General features: G+C 44.9%; 1 protein-coding gene across 2 annotated transcripts in view; it reads left to right on the forward strand.

Moving 5' to 3' along the window:
- Positions 1 to 4070: 4070 nt before the first annotated feature.
- GKAP1 (G kinase anchoring protein 1) overlaps positions 4071 to 12019 on the forward strand; it is an 81737-nt gene continuing 73788 nt past the window's right edge. The window contains exon 1 of one of the 2 annotated variants that reach the window (XM_060199511.1): positions 4071 to 4361. The gene's annotated coding sequence lies outside the window, so the exon portion shown is untranslated. The remainder of the gene's footprint in view (positions 4362 to 12019) is intronic. The other variant, XM_060199510.1, reaches the window with a different exon arrangement.

Here is a 12019-nt window from a genome sequence, read left to right on the forward strand (position 1 = left end):
GAGAGACACCATTGCACTGATTTATTGCTTTCCTTTTGCATGGTGTTTCCATGTGAACTCTCAGCTCCTCTTTCCTGCACCCCTCTACACCTGACCTTTAATACTAGGTTGTAAGACTTGGACAGACAACCCCACCAATGTGTCCTGGAGCTCCAATTCCCCAGAATCCCGCCCCATTAAGGAAAGAGAGGCAGGCTGGGAGGATGGATTCACCTGTTAATGCCCATGTTCAGCGGGCAATTCCCCAAGCAATTACAGAAGCAAGACCTTCCACCTTCTGCACCACAAAATAACCCTGGGACCATACTTCCAGAGGGTTAAAGAAAAGAAAAGTTATCAGGGGAGGGGATGGGATATGGAGTTCTGGTGGTGGGAATTGTGTAGTTGTACTCCTCTTATCCTATGGTCGTACCAGTGTTTCCTTTTTATATATAAAATAAAATAAAATACTCGGTTATGAGTAGAACTAACCCCCCCCACACACACACACACTCCAGAATCGTTTGCTTTGGTGCAATACAATAACTTCAGTCCAAAGTTCTGCTTTGTGTTTTCCCTTCTGTTCTTTTTTCCCCCCCTTTTGTTGCCCTTGTAGCTTCGTTGTGGTTATTATTATTGCCCTTGTTGAGGCAATTCGTTGTTGGATAGGGCAGAGAGAGATGGAGAGAGGAGGGGAAGACAGAGAAGGGGAGAGAAAGATAGACACCTGCAGACCTGCTTCACCGCCTGTGAAGCGACTCCCCTGCAGGTGGGGAGCCGGGGGCTCGAACCGGGATCCTTACGCCGGTCCCTGCGCTTTGCGCCACATGCGCTTAACCCACTACCCACTGCGCCACCGCCCGACCCCCCTCCCTTCTATTCTTATTTTTCGACTTTGCCTATGAGTGGGATCATCCCATATACATCCTTCTCTTTCTGGCTTATCTCACTTAACATGACTCCTTCAAACTCCATATAAGATAAGGTAAAGAAGGTGAATTCACCATTTTTTACTAGCTGATTAGTATTCCATTGTATAAATATATATACCACAACTTACTCAGCCACTCATCTGTTGGTGGACATCTAGGTTACTTCCAGATTTTAGCTATTGCAAATTGTGCTGCTATGAACATAAGTATACAGATATCTTTTTGGATGAGTGTGTTTGCTCCCTTGGGATATATCCCCAGGAGAGGAACTGCAGGGCCATAGTCCACCTTATAGCCTTCTGAGTTCTCCAGACTGTTCTCCACAGGGTTGGACCAATTTACATTCCCTCCTGTAGTTCGGGAGGGTTCCTCCATCTCCCCACAAACCCATTTTGATATATCTGATATCCTGGGTCTGGGGATATTAAATTTCTAGGCTGTCCCTAATCACAAAGGGGCAATAAACCCCCCCCCAGCCCCTTTTATAATTTTACTGAGCAGGCTAATGGTTTACAGTACAATTGTTGATACATGGGTACAATTTCTCATCTCCCCTTGATAGGTGGCTGCAAAACACTCTGACCCTCAATTTAGTTTTCTTCATAATCATTCACCAGGACTCCAAAGCCACAGCTCCCCACAAACCCCCTACCCATCCTCCTTCCCCAGAGTCCTTTGCTTTGGCGCAATACACCAAAACCAGTCCAAGTTTTACTTGGTGTTTTCTCTCTCTGTTCTTGTTTCTTATGTTTTACCTGTGAGTGAGATCATTCGTTATTCATCCTCTTTTGGGCTTATCTCATTTAAAGTAAAGGGGCAAATTCTAAGCTTTCAATTACATCAACATGGTCATAATGACATTACCACTCCACAAAATTCAAAAGCACCTTCTTTTAGGCTTCTCAACCATTGTGGGTTTGGATAGTGTAGATTGTTACTCTTTGTCCCTGTCTTTGTGAAGCTCTGTTTTGCCTTGCTTTGGTGGTTCTACAATCTCTGATTCTGTACCCATGTCCTTCTCCCTCTTTCATTGTTGATTTTTCTCCTCTAGACAAATTTCCTTCTCTGTTGTCTTCTCTCATCAAGGTCAGAGCTTCTCAAATTTCTGTGTGATGCCCATCACTTGAAATTCTTATGAAGTTAAAGATGCTGATTCAGGAGGATGCCCGAAAAGAGAAAATTTGCTAACAAACTCTCTGGCGATTCCAGAACAGATGGACCACTGATTACACTGAGTCTCGAGATTCTAACATGTGTGCTTTACCAAGTTTCAAGGTTCTAAGGAGGATAGTCTCCAAGATTCTGTCCTTTCTTTTCCCTCACAGTGATATCATTGCTAGGTTGTTAACCTCCTAGACTGTTTTCTAGTTTAATCTTCGTTTCTCTCTCCCTCACTCCCTTCTTCTCTTCCTTCCTTCTTCCTGTTTCTTCCTATAGAAGAGAGGCATAGAGAAAGAAAGACAGAGACCACAGCACCACAGTTTTATTCAATGTGGCAGAGGCACGGTTTGTCCCATATTTGAAAACCTTTATATCTAGTGTTAGTATTTTACCTCTCTCTGACTCTGCTGACAAATTTTAGGCCCTTGGGATGTCCAAATTTAAACTGATCTTTCAAAAACCAGTTCCTTACAACTATGTCTTACATTTTTTCTTTTCTAATGTAATTATTTATAAACTCAAACCACACCATCTTTCCTTTCTCACTTCTTCAAAAACTCATTTTCATGCTATTTCTCTTGCTGTAAAATCACTTTCCAAATTCTCTAGTTTCTGTGTCCACATCAGTCTTTCAACCTTGCACTTTAAAATTCCTCCCCATCTACTTTTAGCTCAAACTTATCATTACCTTCTATTCGGCCTATTGCAGGTCTGCATGGCAGTTTCCACACAGTTTCTGTATTCATTCACAGATCAAAGAAATCACACAACAAAAGTTAAAGTATAAAAACTAAAAATACAGAATATAAACTTGTCGACTTGACACCTCAGGCCACATTTTCCTTTGTCTCAACATGTGTTAGAAACTAATAATTTGCTCTCCCCCCCCCATTGGCTTTCATTGATTTGTTTTCATATATGTTCTCATGCTATCTTTTTTCGCTGAAAAACACTCTCCATCTCCTTTAAGGTCAACCCCAAATATCATCTCCTCTTATGCTGCCTTTCTTTCTTGCTCTCTCAGACAGAAATGAGCATTTCTCTGATCTTCTGTAGGGCTTTGCATTTTTGTATGGCACCGCCCATGGCTTCCTTTATTATAACTGCTTTATCTTTGTTTTATTTCAGTGTCTCCAGAGGCAAAAATAACATCTTCAACTATTCTCTGAAATCCACAAGCATCTTTTAGCGCGCGCGCGTGCGTGTGTGTGTGTGTGTGTGTGTGTGTGTGTGTGTGTGTGAACAGTTGACTCAGTGATCTAGGGAGATAGTATGACATGGTGAAACAGCACAGAATTTGAAGCCAATACAGGGTGGGGGAGCTTCTGACTGCAATTTATTAGTGACGAGGCTTTGGGTAAATTAGTGAACTTGGTTTGTAAAATGATAATCATGCTAGAGGGTGGAGCACCGAGGGAGGTGACAGGAAAGTGTCCTGGAACTCTAGAGAGAACTGAGCAACGCTTGTAGCAGCTTTCCTTATTGAGATCTTATATATTTATATGGTCTTACAGTCCAAATCTTCATTTGTGAGACCATCCCTACTTCTCTAAGTGGAGGGTCGGGGCCCCCACGTCCCGGGGTTCTTTTAATTGCGCTCCAAGATGCAGGTGAAGCCGCCGCGCCCCCAGGGAATGGTCAGAAGCACCCCTCTCTCTCCGGAGGCCGCCCCCATCTATTCTCGGCGGGGAAGCTCTTCTCCCCAGGTGACCCCCAGGACCGCGCCGCCGCCGCCGCCGCCTACGTGAGCCGTTTGGGCCCTGCCCGGCCCCCGTAGCTCCCCTTCTCCTTCAGCAGGTGGTTCTGGTCCTTTCCCCGGAGCCCGGGCGCTCACGTCACCGGCGAACCTCTATCCACGCGTCAGCGCCGCAACCAACCCAGAAAATAAACAAACCCCCGCGCGCGGCGGCTGGCGCGCCAGGCCCCGCCCCCGGCCCCGCCCCTCCCACCCCACCCCGCGCTCTCACGCCGCCCCCTCCGCCGGGACTTCCCTCCCGCCCTCGCCTCGCTCGCAGCCGCGCTCTCCCCGCCCCTCACCGCAGCCTGCAGCCGCGCTCTCTGCTGCGGTCTGCACAGCCGTCCGGTCCCTGCGCCTCGGGCCCGTTAGCGCCCGACGCCCGCTCGCGGAGCGGCCCCGCGCCCCACGCCGGCCGCGAGCACGCCCTCCGCCTCCCGACACTTGACCCAGCCCAGTCCCAACGCCCAGCGCGGCCGCCCGGGGAGCCGCGGGAGCTGCGGCGGCGGGGGGAGAAGGGAGAGGAGGGCCGGACCGGCGGCCGGAGAGGCCCGGTGAGTACGGGGAGGGCGGGCCCGCCTCACCAGGGTCCGCTCTGGCGCCCCCGACGCGGGGGTGGCGGTCGGCCGCGCTCCCCCCGGCAGCGCCGCGCTCGGCGGTTGGGCACTCGGCCTGAGGCGACGGGCCCCGCCGGCCGCAGCCGCGGAGCTGAGGGCGCGGGAGGGCCGCTGCTCGGGGAGGGCCGCGGCCGGCGGGGAGAGAGAGACCCGCCGCGGTCGCCGGGGCCCGGCCGCTCCTCCCGAGCCGGGGCGGGGGCGGGGGCCGCCGGGTGACAGGTGCCGCCGCCCCCTCCCCGCCGCCCTCGGGAATTTGTGGAGCGACGACCTGACCCGCCGCTCTGGCTTCGAAGCCCGAGTGGGGTCTCGCCCAGCACCGGCTCTTTCTCTCCGCACTTTGTGCGAGTTAAGTTTGGGAGCATCGGCGAACAGCCTGTGAGTGGAATTTGGCTTTTCATTCGTGAGCGAGGTATCTGGAAATGACTTTCTGGAACAAAGTCCTCCTCCTCCTCTCCCCGCTAGCTTCTGAAAAGTAAAAGAGCAAAGGGTTGGTTTTTCTTTCCTCTTTTCCTTGTTTCTCTCGGTTGTTCTTTGGAATAAGCACTCTTTCAAAGCTTTTTGTGTGTGTGTGTGTGTGTGTGTGTGTGTGTGTGTGTGTGTGTGTCAAATCTCTAGCATTTAGGGTGCTTGGTATATGTATACTGAACAGCAATATTAGGACACGTTATATTCACTATGCTCTGCAGTTTCTTTTCGTTGTTTCATTCAATCTTATCCAGATTTTACAGTTGAGCAGGTGCCTCCGCTTTCATGAGAAGCTGAGGAGACAGCATGATGGTTCTGCAAGACTCATGCCTGAGGCTCCGAAGTCCCAGGTCCAATACCCTGCACTACCGTAAGCCAGAGCTGAGCAGCACTGTGGAGAAAAATAAATAAATGAAAAGAAAGAAAAGGAAAAGGAAAGACAAGAAAGAAAAAAAAAGTGGGGGGGGGGTAGCAGGCCGTGTCACAGTGGTTAAGCACACGTATTACAATGCTCAAGGACGTGGGTTCAAGCCTCTGGTCCCCACCTGCAGGGGGAAAGCTTCAGGAGTGGTGAAGAAGGACTTCAGGTGTCTCTCTGCCTCTTTCTGCCTCTATCTCCCTCTCCCCCTCTCTATTTCTCTCTTGTCTCTATCCAATAAATAAAGATGAATATACTGTTGAAAGATTATCATTATTGGGAAAAAATAGTGATTTTCCCCCTACTCACTCAGTATTGTCTGTTTCTCTTAGTGGGCTTATGAACATAATCTTTAAAAAAAAATTTTATTATCTTTATTTGTTGGATAGAGACCACCAGAAATCAAGAGGGGAAGGGAGTGGTAGAGGGAAGAGACACCTGCAACACTGCTTCACCTCTCGTAAAGCTTTTCCCCTGCAGGTGTGGGCCAGGAATTTGAACCTAGTTCCTTGCACACTGAAACGTGTACTCAACCAGGTGCAACACCATTGGCCCCTCTTATAATCATAATCTGAATCACTGCTTTAATAAATTTGGCTTGTAGCTGTTAAGAATGGTAGTGAAATGATTGGCAAATTGAAATAATACGGCAAATTAAAACATTAAAATTCTTTTTAAAAAAATTTTAATTTTTATTTATTTATTCCCTTTTGTTGCCCTTGTTGTTTTATTGTTGTAGTTATTATTGTTGTCGTTGTTGGATAGGACAGAGAGAAATGGAGAAAGGAGGGGAAGACAGAGAGGAGGAGAGAAAGATAGACACCTGCAGACCTGCTTCACCGCCTGTGAAGCGACTCCCCTGCAGGTGGGGAGCCAGGGTTCGAACCAGTATCCTTATGCCGGTCCTTGTGCTTCGCGCCACCTGCGCTTAACCCGCTGCGCTACAGCCCGACTCCCAAAACATTAAAATTCTTATAGGAATTTCTATATTTGTTTTTGTGCCTATTTGTTATTATTACTACTACTTTTTTTTTTTTTTTTTAACCAGAGCACTGCTCAGCTCTGGTTTATGGTAGTGCTGGGGATTGAACTTGGGCCATTTAAAGGTACCTCAGGCACGAAATTATTTTTGCATATGCTGTCTCCCTAGACCCTAGATTTCTTTCTCAATAGATAGAGCAATATAGTTGGCACTGGTTAAATGTGAATTGGTGGGAGATATTCTTAACTGTCATACTTTTTCTTTTCTTTTTTTTACTAGAGCACTGCTCAGCTCTGGTTTATAGTGGTGCATGAGGGGTGGAGGGATTAAACCTGCGGACTTTGGAGCTTCAGGCATGAGAGTCTGCCTAACCATTATGCTACCTACTCTCATGCTTTAACTCATAAATTGTTAGGAGAAATGTACAGTATAGCAATCTCATGACTTTGTGTAAGACAAAAACCTAGAAGCTGAATATAACAACATTGGGACAAACGAAAATATATGACCACTATTCATAGGAGTATTACTTAGGCCCTCACTCTATACCTGCTTTTACTTTTTGCTTAGAATTTTCAACTCACAGAAATTAGGAGTTGCAGATTGTATAGGGGAGATAGTACTTGACTATGAAGAAAAAATGACATTTAGGCCATATGTGTATGTTAAGCTTTATGTGATTTGCTTGCAATAACCTTGTTGAGAGCCACAGTTTGATGCTGTGAACCTGAACTTATTAGGACTCAAAATGAAAGGTTTTTTTTTTTTTTTTTTTGATCACTGGGGCTTCATCACTCCAGGCCAACTTACCTGATTCATGTAGAAAGATACTGTTTAATTGTGTCATTTAAACAGAAAATGAAATTATCCATTTGAAAATTCACTGAATATCAAAACTACTAATACACAGTACCATTTCATTGCTTATTTATTTTAGGATAATGACAATGAGAGATTGAGGGGAAGGGGGGATAAAAAGAACCTGTGGATGGGGCTTGGAGGCTTGAACCTGGGTCTTTGCACACTGCAACAGTATATGTATTCTTTTTTTTTTTTTTTTTAGAGAGAAACACCAGAGCACTGCTTAGCTCTGTTTTATGGTGGTTCGGGGGATTAAACTTGGGACTTTTGGAGCCACAGGTGTGAGAGTCTGTTTGTTTAACTATTATGCTGTCTCCTCCTTCCCAAGCATATGCATTCTATTGTATGCTACCACGTGGCTCCAGTACGATTTCTTTTTATTAAAAAAAAAATTTTCCTGTGTTGCTGGAAATTGAATTCAAGGTAGAAGTACTTTAAAAATATTCTATTAGTGATTCAATAATGAAATAATTTAATAATAATTAGTGATTAATAAGATTGTAGGATAAGAGGGGTACAGTTCCATTTGATTTCCACCACCAGAGTTCCACATCCCATCCCCTCCATTGAAAGCTTTGCTGGTCCCTGCACTACCAATTCATTGTTCCTGTGACCATTTTTTTCCCCTTTTGTTGCCCTTGTTGTTTTATCATTGTTGTGGTTATTATTAGTATTATTGTTGTTGCTATCGTTGGATAGGACAGAGACAAATGGAGAGAGGAGGGGAGACAGAGAGGGGAAGAGAAAGATAGACACCTGCAGACCTGCTTCACCGCCAGTGAAGAGACACCCCTGCAGGTGGGGAGCCCAGGGCTGGAACCAGGATCCTTATGCCTTCCTTTTGCTTCGCGCCACGTGCGCTTAAAGCCGCTGCGCTACGGTCTGGCTCCTGCCATTTAAAAAAAAATTTTTTTTGATAGGACAGAGAAATTGAGAGGGGAGGGGAAGATAAGAGAGGGAGAAAGATAGACATATGTGGACCTGCTTCACCACTTATGAAGTGACCCCCCTACAGGTGGGGAGCCAGGGATTTGAACTGGGGATCGTTGAGCAGGTCCTTTCTTTGAGCGCTTAACCTGGCGCACTACCGCCTGGCCCCCAACTTCCCTATTCTTTATCCCTCTGGGAGTATGGACCAAAATTCCTCATGGAGTGCAGAAGGTGGGAGGTCTGCCTTCTGTAATTGCTTTTCCAATGGATATGAATGTTGGCAGGATGCTCCATACCCCTAGCCTGTTTCTATCTTTCCCTAGTAGGGCAGGGCTTTGGGAGGTGGGGTTCCAAGAGACATTGGTGAGGTCGTCTGCCTAGGAAAGTCAGGTTGGCATCATGATAGCATCTGCAACTTGTTGGCTGAAAAAGCAGTAAGATATAAAGCAGATTAAGCTTGTTTAATAATCAGGAACCTAAAGGTCAGAGTGGAGCAGATGGATCTGCTTAGGGTCTTGGTATGGGAAGAAGCTAGGCAGTTCATTTTAGATATATTCCAAGGGGCTCGTGGCTTTAGTCATTTTTACCTGAGCCCATTAGTTAACATGCAGGTGGGCTAAGAGTATTGCCTGGGAAGATGATGTCAGAGTTGAGAGTAAGACTACAAAGCTGGATTAGGGCGGAGAGTAGCTCACAAACATGAGGAACATATATAAGTACCATTAATTGTTAACCCCATCAATCTTACCCAGGGCCCATATCTATTCATATTTAGCAATGAGCCTGTGTAACCTCTAAGTCCCTGACAGTCTGAGCTCAAAGTTCAAAGCTAGTAACATTTTTAGGCTGCATTCATTTCAGGACCAGTCTTCCTTGAGTGACAGTGTGGGTTGTGTCAGCCGCCCTTTGGAGGGTGAGGCAGCCCCTACCATTGCTGTTCTATATTGAGGACAAGGTCCTGAAGAGGCCCACAAGAGGGCTTATGATGGGTGTTCCTGATGAAAGTCACCAGTGATGCAGATTTTTTTTTTTTAAGAGCGGGTGCTACTCTCTGCCTTAATCCAACTTTCTAGCCCTTTTTCTCTGCTCTGACATCATTCTCTCAGACAATATTCTTATGCAATTTCAAGCTAGCTACCAAACTCAAGCAAAACTACCACAGTTGTGTGCTCCCAGGAACATGCCTAAAATGGATCTTCTAGCTTTCTTCTACCCTAAAATCCCTAATCTCATCTGCTCTAATCCTATTTTTTGGTTCCTGTTCATTAACCAGTTTGTCTCAACTTAGGTCATGCTACCTTCCAGACACCAAGTTACAGATGCTACCATGACTCCATCCCAACTTCTCTGGGCAGACAACCTCACCAATGTGTCCTGGGACCCTTGCACCTCCAGAGCTCTGGTCCACTAGGGAAATATAGAAACAGGCTGAGGGTGTGGATCCACCTTTCAATGCCCATTCTCAGTAGAGAAGCAATTATAGAAGCCAGAACTCCTACCTTCTGCTCCATAAAAAACAACCTTGATCCATACTCCCAGCGGGGGAGAAGTGATAGGATGAAGATAAGAGGACTCTGCACTCCAGCTCCATCAGCACCCAGAGAGAGAGAAGGAAAAGGAGAAGGACATATGGAGGTAGTTATGTTGTCATGAGCGGCTTGGAGGGAAAGAAAGGATTGAATCAGAACAAAAAAAAATTTATTATTATAAATAAATGTGGACAGATAGTTGTAGAGATGATGGTTGGCTCATGTTACAACCGTAGGGCAACTGTGGTGGATTGCAGTGGAGGGACTGAAGATTCAGAGCTCTAGTGGTGGAAATGGTGTAGATTTAAACCCCTGTTGACATGTAATTCTGTAATATAAAAAAATAATAATAAAAATAAACACACACACACAAAGTGACCAGTGATAGTGGAGAGAGGAATCCATTAGAGGTCTAAGCTCATCATATCTATGTAAGAATCCAAGGATTCCTTGACTAGAGTCTCAGATGATGGATTGTCCTGGTAGTGACCACAAAGGCCATCATTAAAGTTTGCCAGTCTCTTGCCCTTATCCAGCATTTGTAGTCCTTACTTTATCTGACAAGGGTAGACTTAAGGTGGCTGAGTGAAGTAGGGGGTAGAAGAGGAGGATTGTCTAGGACTAAGCAGAAAATACTTGATCAAGTACTTTATGGTATCTTTTTTAGGTCTTTCTACTTGCTTGCTGCACTTATTAAGTCTAAGTCTATTCACTGCAGACTATTACACACTTTAAGGTATTTATTACCCCGAACTATGGATACCTGTGAGCATGTACCCTATCCCTTGGGCCCTGGTCTATACCTAGGTTCTGTAACTTTGTTAGGAAGTGCGCCCCACAGAATCAAACTAGGGAGTCCCATGAGCTAGGGAAGGTCTTACCTGATTTTGGGAGCTGGAGGATTGTCATCTCAGGCCTGGCATTTCTGGACACAGTCTGAAGCGAGAAACATGACGAGGTGGCACTGGTTGCATTTATTTGGCTGAGATCAGCAGATGCAGTATCAAATGGTAAGAGAAGCATAAAGAAAAACAAGAAAAGTTCCAGGACTGGGAAAAATATGGATTTATGAGGAAGGCTCATTGCTTTCTTAGAGTTTGAGAAGACAGTTGATAATTATTATTATAGCCAAGTTATTTGGGAGCTTGGTTTACTTTGAAAATCCCATGGTTAGGATTTACTGTACTGTAGGAGGCCTTACCATGATTTATTTAAAGCTATTTACAAATAGCTATATCATAGATACTGACAGGACCAGTTGCTTTTGGTTTCCTTGGTCTATTATAAGTGATTTAATATTTCAAAAAAGTTATTAGAAATGCATTAACAGACTGTATGGTGGTGTACCTGGTTGAGTGCACATGTTACAATACACAAGGACCCAGGTTTGAAGCTTCCCCACCTGCGGGGAAGCTTTGTGAATGGTGAAGCAGTACTGTGGGTGTGTCTCTACTTCTCTCCCCATCTGTCTCTCTCTTCCTGCTCGATTTCTGACTGTCTCTATCCCATAAATAAATAGATTAAAAAAATTAAGGAAAAAGAAAGTCCTAAAAAATGCATTAACAATTTAATCCCTGTTAGAATGAAATTAAATTAAAAAAATATTTGAGAGTAAGATGAAAACAGAGTACACCACAAGCACTGCTCCACCTTGCATGGAGCTCAGTTTTTGTCTTTATTGCTCTCATATGCATGGTAGGTACTGCCTCCCTGGCTCTTTTTGCCATTCATTTTGCTCTCAGTTTGCTTGTTTTTAAATCTAAGTTACATTTCAGTGAGGCTACACTAATTGGCATTTATTTTTTTTGTGTGTGTGTTCTAACTTGGTTGTTTTAAATAATGTTAATGAAAAATGATTGTCATTCAGAGGATATACTTGGTTGTTCTTGATAAATTATTCCCCCCCTTTTCTTTTTTTGATAAGATAAATGGGGATGAGGAGACATACAGCACTGCTCCACTACTCCTGGGTTTGACACTGTCCTTGACAGAAATTTGAAAGTATTAACTTTTGGGAGTCAGGCAGTAGCATAGTGGGTTAAGCGCAGGTGGTGCAAAGCACAAGGACTGGTGTAAGGATCCTGGTTTGAGCCCCTGGCTCCCCACCTACAGGGGAGTTGCTTCACAGGCAGTGAAGCAGGTCTGCAGGTGTCTGTCTGTCTCTCCCCCTCTTCCCCTCCTCTCTCCATTTCTCTCTTCCCTATCCAACAATGACGACATCAATAACAACAACAATAATAACTACAACAATAAAACAATAAGGGCAACAAAAGGGAATAAATTTAAAATAATAATGCTGTCTATAAAAAATAAAAGTATTAACTTTTAAGTAGTTTAAAAAAGTAGTTAAAACTTTGACAGAGGATTAAAAAAGTTATTTTTATTTATTTATTGGATAGAGCCAGAAACT

This window comes from Erinaceus europaeus, chromosome 10 (genome assembly GCF_950295315.1).
Source record: "Erinaceus europaeus chromosome 10, mEriEur2.1, whole genome shotgun sequence".
Taxonomy (NCBI): domain Eukaryota; kingdom Metazoa; phylum Chordata; class Mammalia; order Eulipotyphla; family Erinaceidae; genus Erinaceus; species Erinaceus europaeus.